The sequence below is a fragment of the Daucus carota genome, chromosome 3 (assembly GCF_001625215.2).
Source record: "Daucus carota subsp. sativus chromosome 3, DH1 v3.0, whole genome shotgun sequence".
NCBI classification, from domain to species: Eukaryota; Viridiplantae; Streptophyta; class Magnoliopsida; order Apiales; family Apiaceae; genus Daucus; species Daucus carota.
The window spans coordinates 44,760,272-44,773,350 of NC_030383.2; positions in this window are offsets into that span (position 1 = coordinate 44,760,272).

Here is a 13,079-nt window from a genome sequence, read left to right on the forward strand (position 1 = left end):
CATCCAACTTTTATCAAAAAAAAATATTTTTTAAAAATATATTATGAAACTGATAACTCCTTTTCTCGTCGGGGGTTCCAATGCACTGTTTCGGGAAGCTCAGGTCGCGACCTAACCCTCAAAACAACGCCGCACGGGGGGTGTCTCGTGAAGCGCCTCCGGCGTGATAATCAGTGATTGGAATGCTTGACAAGTAGGGTAATCAGAGAGCCGAAACTCTAAATGTGCGAGGTGTGATATGTGGTTTGTATGCTTTGAAGAGTGAATATTTGTGATAGTAGAGAGAGTGTATATTTTGCACGTTGTGAAAAAATGCTTGATGCTAGTGAGCTCTCCCTTTTACCTGTGAGAATGCATGTATTTATAGTACATCCATATGAGCACTATTGAGCAAGGAGTACAGTTACTATAGTTAAAGTCATGGCCTCATGTAGTGCACCTCCATGCTTCCTGTCAAGCTACAGTTGAGTCAATTAAAAGTACAATAGTTAAAGTGTTGTTGTCCTTGTGGCATGGGTGTATCACATGGGTGTGCCGTGTGGTGTTAGTCTTTGCATTTATTGCTCCCTAGCTTTGTATATAATTGTTTATCATATTTTGTCAACACTATAGATATTAAATGATAATTATGCACGATACTATCAGAAACCATACTATAAATGAGTCTTAAAAAGAGTGCCAAAAAGTAACGCAAAAAAATGAGAAGGACAGAGGGAGTATAATATAAATAATGTGATTTCTAGTAAGTTAGTATATTTTAAAAATATTAATTTTGATAAAAGTCTTCATCTTAAATTTTAATTTATTACTCCCTCTGTTCTTCTCGATAGTTTATCTTGTGGGACGAAGATTTGGCACGCAATCTAATACTCCTTGAAAACATAGTTTCGTAACTTACATTTTAAATTTTTTTTCTTTTGAATAAAAATTGGTGTTTGAATTTTTATACACGAAAAGAAAATCTCAAAAAAAGGTTAAAGAATTATGTTTTATAATAGTCTTAAAATGTGTGTCGACCAGTAAAAAAAATCGAAAAAAAATGATAGGGACGGAGGAGTAGCTTTTAACTCCTGCAATGTCGGTTGGTTTTAATATTTGTTATTTAATTTTATATATTTTAATATTTTATTTCTTATTGAAGATAAATTTATTTTAGAATAATATGTAATTTTTAATTAAAATATATTTTTAGTAATCAATAAACGTGTTTGGGATATAATTTTATTAGGTATGTTAAGTGTTTTTATTTGATATGTTATATAAGTTTTTTAATATTGAAGTCCATCAAAGATTAATTAAAAATTGATACAAAATAATATATTTTAATTTAATTAAGGGTGTGTAGCCGGATCAACCTGATCAAGATTCTTAATAATTGGATTATAATAATATGATATAGATTTTATTTTATTCATATTTTAAACTATTTCATTACAAAGATTAAAACTCAAACATATAATATTTTATTAATAAGAAAATTAGGATTCATTTGCTAGCTCTCACGATACAGGATATAAAAAGTGTTTTTAAGATTGCAAAGAGGGGCTAAGAATATCTTGAGACTCCCATATCCATGATTCTTCTTGTATTTTTAATTTAAGAGTATCTTTAAAAGACTCTTCGAGATGTTTCTAAGTCCAAATGAGCGCTTGAAGCATTTTTTTAGGACTAATTGGTTAAGATTCAAAAAATTTATCTATCGTTCATGTTATGCCCAAAAATCGACATCGGCCTCGGCATGCCTATCATCAGATATGGACCATCGAGATGGGCTCATCCGCCTATATTTATGAAGACTGTCTGTTTCTTTTGCCGGAAAAAGATTATGCCAAGGATACTGGGCTCAATTATCGTTTCAGACTGAGTCCTTTGGATTCATCATTCTAATAGGATGCCTCAGTGGTGAGCTCCCACTATTTATAAGATTTATGAAGACTTAAGGAAGACTCCATAGCGGTCATCATCCCTGGGAGTCATCATGAGGATAGCATAGTGAGCCTAGGGCCTCACTACCTTATGGTCTCATTATCCTTGGGGGCCATCATGTATGAAGACTATAAGCCTGGGGGCTTGGCCCCTTCACCCAATGGCTCACTCTTCAGCTCGGCCTCTAGGTCTCATCTTCTCAACTACAAAGTGGCCTCATCGGAGAGGTTACTTGTTGTATTCTACCAAGTCCTTTGGGCTCTCATTGTCAGGGCTACGCCATCCACCTCGGGTTACATCACCCCGCAAGATGATGAACGGGTTACATCACCCTATAAGATGATGAGCGGACTCTCTCGCCCCATAGAGGATGATGAAGACGTGAAGACTCGTGGCTAGACTCGCTGGGCCCACGAGTATGGATCTTGAGGTCTTTACCTCTATTTATTGGATCATAATCTATGTTCCGACCCGCTCCATGATAGCCTCTTGTCATATGGGCCTAGGCCATGCGAGTATGGGCCTCTTCTGACGGTGGCCGTCAAGGTCCTACGGACCTGGGCCCTGATGGACCGGACTGACACTTAGCACGTGCTAAGAAGTTTGGTCCGTAAGAATTACGTGGTAGTTTGAACCCCTATAAATAAGGGTAAGTAGGCCTCTTGTGCTCATAATCTGATTCTTGCTGAGAAACACCTGAGAATACTTTCTCTCTTTCTCTCGAGGATCAAACACAAGATCAGCTACATCATCCATCACTTCACGTCCCGTGTTCAACGCAGTTCCTTCCTACATTCACTTAAATACCCACATCTGTTACCAATTTCTCTAATTAACAGTTTATAATCAAGAAATTATTTTAAGCATTTTTTTCCGAAACAAAGGTGTTAATCTAATAACAAAAAGTCATATGGCATCTACTCCAATAATCGAGTCGAACAAACAGTAAATTGCAATCGCCTGTTCTCATGAAGAGACAATTAAACGATATTTTGAAGATGATGTATATACAAATACAAGTACCCGTTTCATGCATTCTCTTTGAGTTACCGGTACCCTCTTCATCATGCCCTGATGGAGCTATCATTTGAGCTATCGACCACAACTGTGATTCCATACAAATTTCATCACCAAACCAAGACCCCCGCTTACAATTAAGAAGCGAAAAACAAAATTCTCACCAGAGAGAGAAGACAACCTGAAAATACAAGTCGAAATTCTAAATAAAAGCAAACCAAAAACAGATCAAAATAAAAAGTTAGATCTAATAGTCGGAGCAACAAGATAGACGACTGACAAATAAAAGAGTCGAGGTTTTCCATCGATGAAACCGATGGAAGTCCTCTGATAAATAGCGACAGCTACTTCAAGGCTTCATAGGATTTTAGGGTTTTATTTTTAAGCATTTTTTTTATTTATGAGTTTGGATACATTTTTAATAATTATTATTTATTAAATATGAAATTTAGTATTACAATAATAATATATTATAAACTACCTTTTAAAGTGGTCATGTACATTTTTATGATATATTTGAAAATAAAACTAAAAATAGATCAATGAAAAAGGTTAAGGTTTTCGAATCCTGGAATTTCAACTTTAAAATCATAAATTATTTTGGGAATTGATAAATAAGCTCCAAACTTTACTATTTAAGCTCCATTTCAATTTTTTCCTTTACCCAAATAGCATAATCACCTATAATATGGATGAAACATGTGTAGAAAGTATGAGTAAATGTGGTATAAAATATGAAATTGGAGTTTACATAGTAAAATGTGGAGCTTATTTATCAATTCCCATTATTTTATACAAATTATTAAGCCATAAGTAAGAACATAAATAGAAACTTTGTCTGATTCATATATATCAGATTATATACTTCTAGAAATTGTTGATTTAAGATTAATCGTTACAATAAATTCTGTCGATTCAATTTTTTAAATCCAATTAATCACAATATATTTTTTAAAATTCATATAATAAATTGAATAATTTTTTTTGAAAGAATAAATTAAATATTATAATATTATTATAATAATACTAATTAATACCTCAATTAATTATTTGAATTCCGATGTGTGCTTTTATCCGGAGAGGGATAAGTAGGGCAAAAGAAGTTGACGGACGGGCCTTTAACTCCATACACATTGCGACCATTCTAAATATGCTGCTGAATAGATTGCCAAAGCCCAAAGCAAGCCCACGAGTACAAATTACGGGGGCTTACGCGGAGATTCACGTTTCAATATTTTATCTTGCGGCATTTGATGCATGGAAAATAAAATACAAAGACTTCAGCTAGAATCAAAATGTTCATAAAGTACACATGTTAAACCAAGAAATAATACAGTACAAAATACAGAACGGATGATTAAATTTTAATACTTCTTGCATCAATATCTCAAGCAAGCTGAGGCCCATTATTTATCGTTATTTATATGATATCATTCAACATGTTAATTGTTAAACAATTTATTAGAAATACAAGACAGTCAGTCACGATTCATGAATATCACAAATCTCCTGCACTTCACTTTGAGGATGTGCTCATCGTCAAGGAATATATATTAAAATATATGTGCGACTCGTTCAGATTATGAGTTGAGATTATGAGCTCGGATAAAAATAAAAAACTAAAATCTTTTCTAGTATCAGTTAGAGCATCTCCAAGGCTGAAGATGAAACGGTTAGTTAAAATTTCATTAGCTAAATTTTTTTTGAGTCTGTAAGGATTTTTGCTCCAGTGGGTATTAGCTAAAATCATTAGCTATATGCAAAATATTATTTTAAATGTTAATTATAAACAAACAATAAAATAATTTATTTAGTTTTTATTCTATATTATTGAAAACAAAATAATATCTTTAATAAATAATGATTAATTATAATATTTAACATTTTTATATTATTTTATTATAATTTTATAAAAATTTGATTGACAATAAAGTAACATTTCCACATAATATTACATAAAAATATTATTTATAAAAAAACATGAATAATACATATATACTTGCAATAATAATAATACCTTAAATATTTCAATTTAAATATTATAAAAATGATTTAAGGTAGAACGTTATATGCTACAAATAAAAAAAATAAAATTTAGAAGGGCAAGAATCAAAGTTAAAATGAAAGATTTTAAGCTAATTATCTTTTGATAAAAAGGGTTTGAAAGAATTAAAAATATAAAGTTGATTATTTTATTATTTAATATAAGTGAAAATAAAAAAATATAATTAATAAAAACATATACTAATTTTCTTTGTTAAAAATTCACAATTGACGTTAAATAACTATATAAGTTATTATATTATTCTTATTATATTATTAATTTTTTATAAATATTTTTACAGTTAACAATACTTAAAATTAAATTATAAAATTAAAAAGTTATACAAATATATATATAATAGAATTATAATATTATAATACATATATAATATAATATAATATAATATAGACACCTAGGTTGAATTCAGATTTAAATTTTCTTTAGGTTAAATTTTAAAAGAAAATGATGTGGATATGATATAGATGACAGACACTGAATCAACAAATGTAGCGTGCTGATTTCTCGGCATCTAAAAATATTGCTAAAAGGTCTCTGCGTTGGAGTTGTATTTTTTTTACATATTAGGTATATGGGACTGACACGTAGAATTTAAAGCTAATAGGTGACATGCGTTGGAGATGCTCTTATCAGTATTGAGGAATATCGTGATAGGATATAAGAGGAAAAAATACGTTCAATTCAATATAAAAACACTATATCTAATCGATTATGTATGAAATTTATGATTTCTATGGACACATCCAATCATCTCAATTTAAGATGAGAATAAATTCTCCATTAACAAAAAATGGTTTCCATTGAGCAGAGAAAATCCTACTTAAAAGTAAAAACTGAAATTTTAGGCTCTTCTTACAAGAATGGACTAAGATCATCTCCAACTACGGCTGAGCAAAAAACCGAAAAAAAACCGTAACCGAACTGAAACTGATAAAAACCGGTGAAAACCGAACCGAAAAAACCCGATCCGAAACCGAAACCGAAAAATAAAAAACCGAACCGATGTTATGGGTTCGGTTCCGGTTATTGGTTACAACCGAACCGGAAAAACCGAACCGAACCGATTATTTCAATAAATAAAAATAATATATATAATAAGAATAAAGTATCATTAATTTTTGATGATATAGGAATTTATATTGATCCAAGTATCAAATGTTACTTGAAGCAAGGGTTGCAGTATCGAGATATGCCTTGTGTTGTACAAGTCTTTTTTCTTTGTTATTTTATGATCCTGCTGCTGGTGTACTAGTAATGTGAATCTGGGCATAAGCTTGCTAGACTGGTGCTCCTCCTGCATGTTATTGCAGTAGTTGAGGAACCATAATATAAACCATGCCAGCTTTTATTTTTCTTCGGTCATATTCAAGTTGTATTAATTATTCGATCTTTCTAAAGTCTAGATTACGCGCATTAATATGTATCGTTCGTATTTTATTTTTCATTCTTATATTTGCCGGTTTTGTAACCGAAACCGAGCCGATTACAACCGAACCGGGGATTTTTAAACCGAAACCGAAACCGAATCCGAACCAGTGGTTGCGGTTTTCGATTTTAAAAACCGAAGATATATGATTGCGGTTCCGGTTTTACCCGGAAACCGAGCCGAACCGGGCCATGCTCTCCCCTATCTCCAACGGTGTTGGCTATAATCGTTGGCTAAATTGGACCTGTAAGACATTATGTAAAATTTGCTGAACCTGTAAGACATCTTGTTTCAATGGTACTGGCTATATTGGTTGGCTATAATTTAAAAATAATATGTTATTAATATTTTAAATTGTTAAAATAGAATATATCAGTTCAATATGGTAATAAATGATGTACAATCTTCCTACAGATTTTCTTACAGACCTGTAGAGGTTCGACAAATTTAGCCATCCATAAGAGGTTGGCTAAATTTATAGACAAGAGGTGAGCATGGTTGGAGTTGAGTTTTTGGAGCTGTTGGCTAAATTTTTTTATTTTAAGTAAGCCAACTCACCTTTTAGCCAAGGGTTTTAGATGGTTGGAGATGCTCTAACATGATTAGCTATCCAGCCAACTTTCATTATTAAATGTCATTACTAAGAGCATCTCCGAGGGCAATATGTATAAAGATTGACTATATTGATTGGCTATATGAATTATGTAAATTTTTTGCTAAAGGGACATGTATATGCTCCAACGAGATTATTTATAATTTCGCTTGTGTAAAATTATACCTAAGAGCATCTCCAATGGCATTGACTATAATCGTTGGCTAAATTGGATCTGTAAGACATTATGTAAAATTTGCCGAACCTGTAATACATTGTGATTCAATTGTATTGGCTATATTGGTTGACTATAATTTAAAAATAGTATTTTATTAATATTTAGATTGTTATAAATAGAATATATTAGTTTAATATGGTAATAAATAATATGTAATCAGTGGGAAGGAGGAAAATAAATTGCGGGAAATGACGTGGAATTCGCTACGTTGACAAATATAGCCATCCTTAGGGGGATGGCTATGATTATACACAAGGGGTTGCGTGGTTGGAGTTAACATTGGCTATAAAATTTAATTTTGGAAAGCCACATGGACTTTTAGCTAATGGCTTGCGAGGGTTGAAGATGCTCTAAGGGTTCACTTGGTTCGACAAATATAGCGAACCCAATACGGTTTACTATATTTTTTTGCTAATGAGTGGAGGGTTGGGGTTGTATAAATTTTACATAATCTCTGTAAGTGTCATCTAGATGCCACCTATAATGCTCTAAGTAAATCTATATAAGTTATCAATAATATTGATAAAATGAAGTAGAGGCTCGTAGTACATTATAAAGAAAACCTCACCATTTAAAAACTAGCCCTTTAAATGTAGGAAACCACTATTTCTTTATCCATTTTATTTATTTATTTATTATATTATGATACCTTGATAATTCGAATTTTTTATTCCGAAGTGCAATGTCTCGAAAAATAAAAACAGTGATCGGAGTGTTATAATAATCAAAGTCATTAAAACTGTTAGTTTATATGTTTTTTTTTTGAAGGGAAAATGTTAGTTTATATGTTGAAAAATAACTTTGTTATTTTTTTTTTTTTTTGAAGCTAAAGCACTTGCATTACTTAAACCAAATCAAAATCCAGTACATCACTGATGAAGTCAGGGGCATTCCCCTGCCATTCATGAAAACCTGACATAGAAATAGAGGCTCTAGCTAGCGTATGAGCCACTACATTCGCAGATTTATAAGTAAACTGCACCCGAAAGTCATCAAGGCGCTTAAATTCTTCAACACACCCCGCTATAATGGAACAAAAGTTTGACCTGCCATACCTACCATTACACGCATCCACCACGATTTTTGAGTCGAGCTCGAAAATGCACTTCTTAAACCCCAGTGCCACTGTCCAGTCAACCGCGTCTCTGAGGCTCCTTGCTTCAGCCTCCTTAACACTCCATTCACCTGCAATATCCATGCACCTCGCATGCAGGAACCTCCCATCTTCATCCCTTATTACTGTTCCAGTTCCTATTTGATGAGTACCCGGTATGACTGCTGCGTCTGTATTGATCTTAACCCACCCCATGAATGGTTTCTGCCACACCTTACTACCCATACTTTGTTCTCGCCTCTGTGTACTCTCTTCTTGCTGGGCATTTTTCCAGTCCTCCAACACTTTTGTTGCTGATGCCTTAGTACCATACACTGACATATTAATACGATCCCAAACCCATTTGTTTCTACGATTCCATATATGCCAACAAAATAACGCCACTGCTGCTGCTTGATTTCTTGTACATTGTGTAAATATTCGCCGAAGCACATCAAACACATTTTCATTTGGTTCATACTGAATCAAATCAGACAAGCCAACAGCCTCCCAAACTGATCTCGCAAAAACACAATCAAAGAGCACATGAATACCATTTTCTTCATAATTATGGCACCATGAGCACATTGTTTCTATGTTCACATGCTTAGCTTTCAAATCCACAGCCGTAGGTAAACATAATCTGCACGCACGCCATATAAACTGAATAATTTTACCTGGTAACTTCAGCGACCATAGCTTTCTCCAGAAAGTTGCATTTATCATGTTCCTCGCCCCTCGAATCTGATTATAGCAACTCTTAACGCTGAATTCTCCCTTCTCATCAAAGAACCAGTACCACGAGTCCTCCATATCTCTCCTTGGCAGTGCAATTTTCATTATTAATAATCTGTCTCTCTCATTACATATGTCTTTTAGAACATCTTCATCCCACTGCCTCTCACCTGTTTTCATCAAGCTCGCAACTTTAATATTTGCTAATTGATCTGGCATATCAGTCGTAAGCATACCATTCTCCACTACTGGAAGCCAGGGAACTTTCCAAACAAACGTTTCTGTACCATTACCTATCTTCCTCCTGCATCCTTTTTTCACAATGTCTTGAGCTGCTAAGATACTTCGCCACATATAACTTGGATTAGTCCCCAATTCCGCCTTGAAAAAATCAGTTTTTGGGAAATATTTAGCTTTCATTATACTTGTAACAAACTTATTCTCTCCATTCACCAATCTCCATCCCTGTTTCGCAAGCATTGCGAGATTGAACTGCTGTAAATCTTTATACCCCAGGCCACCACTCTCTTTGGCTTCACACATCCTCCCCCACGCCATCCACTTTATACCCTTACTCTGCCCTCCACTACCCCACCAGAACTGATTCATTTGCCTCTGAATCACTTGACATATTTCAGCAGGGATAATCATTAAATTCATCCAGAAATTTGGCAACATTTGACACGATGTTTGCAGTAAAGTATGTTTTCCTGCCTTCGATATTTTCTTACTTTTCCAATTGTTCAGCTTTTGTTTCACCTTATCAGTAAGAAATCCGAACACTTCCTTCTTCTTTCGCCCAACCACCATTGGTATTCCCAAGTATCTACCTGGAATATCCACTTCATTCACTTCCAATGCTTCAGAAATTTGCCTCCTTTCTTCACCTGCTGTGTTTGGACTAAATGTGAGACTAGATTTGTTAAAATTTATAGCTTGTCCAGACACTTTCTCGTATCGCTTCAAGACATTTTTCATTGTAACAGCCTCTGTTATTGTTGCCTTAAAGAATAAATAGCAGTCATCTGCAAATAGAAGATGAGACACCCTTGGAGCTCCATTAGCAATTTTACACCCGTGGATCAATCCCACTTCCTCCTTCCTTCTTATCATCGAGCTCAGCCCTTCAGCACATAAAATGTACAAGTAAGGGGATATAGGATCCCCTTGCCTTATCCCTCGTTCTGGATTAAGCTGGCCAAACACCTCTCCCTTCTGTAAAAAACTGTATGTAACAGTTCGAATACATGTCATAACTCTGGAGATCCACATTTGATGAAATCCATACTTGCCCAGCATACCCTCAAGGAAGTTCCATTCAAGTCGATCATAGGCTTTTGAAATATCGATTTTTAATCCTGCATAGCCATAATTGCCTTGAGTTTTACGTCGAATATAATGATTAATTTCAAAGGCCACCAAAGCATTATCAGACAATAATCTTCCTTCAACAAACGCACTTTGATTTATTGAAATCAATGTAGGCAGACATCTCTTGAGCCTATTTGCTAAAACTTTCGACAAAGTTCGAACCAGAACGTTGCACAGAGAAATCGGACGTAAATCCATCACACCTTGTGGATTTTTTATCTTTGGAATAAGGCATACCACAGTCCGGTTTACTTCGTTCTGCATCACTCCTGTTTCAAAAAAATTTGCACAAAACTTATAGACATCATCACCAACTATATTCCAATACGTTTGATAAAAAGCAGGATTCAAACCATCTTCACCGGGAGATTTTTCTGGATGCATTGAAAAAATAGCTGCTTTCACTTCCTCTTTCAGAATAGGTTGTATCAACATCTCATTCTGTTCCTCGGTAACATGATTAACAACCTCTCTTTCAGTTAAACTTTCTGTACTTGTTATTAATACACTCGGAAAGGGAAAAAGAGTGACCGAAAGGAAGAAAATCTACTAAGTTATTCGTTAAAGTTCTAGTTATTCAATGACAAGAATTGGGCAGTGAAATGTGGCTTGGAGTCTAGAGGCGTGGAATAAAAATTTGTTTATTTGTATCAAGCTTTTGAGGAGCTCATTCAAGACTTACTCGAATAATTACTCAACAAAAAAAATAAAAGGTCTGATTTCGTCCTAGGACAAGGATAAGCAAAAACAAAATTTTCGCCATTCATAAATCACTCCAATAAACGCAGTAATTCGTGAAGTAGGAGTATCATATATAGAGACTAGAGTTATAGTAAGACTTTCACCAATTATTTTTAGCTAGCTTATTTAACAGATTTCCTTGCAGGAGTTTTGCAATTTGCTTAATCACTTTCCAGTTTATTAAATTCGCCTATCTTAACTAATTTAGTAACATTTAGTCACTCGGATCCGGCCTTAACAAAATGATCCATCATAAATCAGCTAAAAATATCAATCCATTTTCTCTTGTTGATTGTTCTCAGAGTCCCTCCATATATGCATCAATATCTCTCGGAAACAAAATATATCTCTGTAAAACAAAAGACTACTGATGTAATTAAAATTTACCTACCATCTTGCTCACGAATGACATCAGCATTATTCGATGTCAATTCTTTATGGGATAAATATCAAGTTGTCACTCGTTTCGTCCAAATGTATCAATTGAGTCAATGATTCCCAAATTGACTCAAATGAGACACTCATTAGATAAAATTTGTATCAAAAATATCAGTCTATCGTTAGTCGAAATTTTGAAAGTATTATATATTGAGTTTCGCACATTTTTTATGAATGGTATTACATCCAAATGAAAGATTTCGAGTTCTACTATTTTCACTAATATTTTAAGATTTTTAAAATTTTATCAACTATTTATTTTTAATTTTTTGATTGTTTTATTTGATTTAAATAAAAATAAATAGGAGATAAATTTTAAAAAATCTAAAAATATTATCTAAAATATTAGAAAAGAATATTTCATTTAGATGTAATACCATTCATAAAAAATGTGCGAAACTCAATATATAATACTTTCAAAATTTCAACTAACGATAGAGTGATATTTTTGATACAAATTTTTCTAATTAGTGTCTCATTTGAGTCAATTTGAGAATCAGTGACTCAATTGATATATTTGGACGAAACGAGTGACCTACATGATATTTATCCCAATTCTTTATTAACTCGTAATTTTTAAAACAATTATCCAATATAATTTTATCTTCTTTCGCTAATTCTCTCTCATCGTTTATGCTCTACTAATTCTCTCTTCTTTTTATTACCCATTTCTCTACCAAATCTCAATATTATAAATTTTCAATATCATTTAAACATATTAATTTATTTTATATTATTTAAAAAGTATTTATTTATTTATTATTAATATTTATACAATACTTCATATCCGTCATATAACTTAATTTTTGATTGCTTATTAAAATTTCTTAATCCGTAGTCAAACTAGTTATTTTTCTCATAAATATGATGTTAATTAAAATGTATGCCCTAAAATTATATTTATCCTAAATTCTGATAAAATATAATCAATATACCTATACGGAAAGGCGTTGAGCTGGCGATACAGTAGCTCGGATCTATTCCGGCAAGTAATCCAGTCAAACAATAAAACAAGCAACTAAACTGGGCGCAGTTCATAAAACAGAAAAAATAAGTTGCACACACCCATGAGCAAAACATGAGGAAAGTTAACTTTCTTGTGACTGACTCGCCCATGTGATCCAAATATTTAGATACTGCAAACTCCTGAAGTCCCAATACTTCCAAACTCCCAAAGCATTAAGGCATTAACCCACAACATAGCGTCCGTTTGGTTAGCAAATTCGGAGGAGGTGTTTCACTTCTATTTTTCTTGGGTCGTTTGTATAGATAAGTAGAAGTAAAAAAGAATACTAATTTTTTTTTCTAAAAGTTCTGTTTTTTTTTAACATTTTATTAACTTATTTACTTCTCATTTATACTCCAATTCTTCAATTTAAGTAATAAGTCACAGTATTTTAGGCTAATACAAACAGCTCCATAATAAGACATACAGCCAGC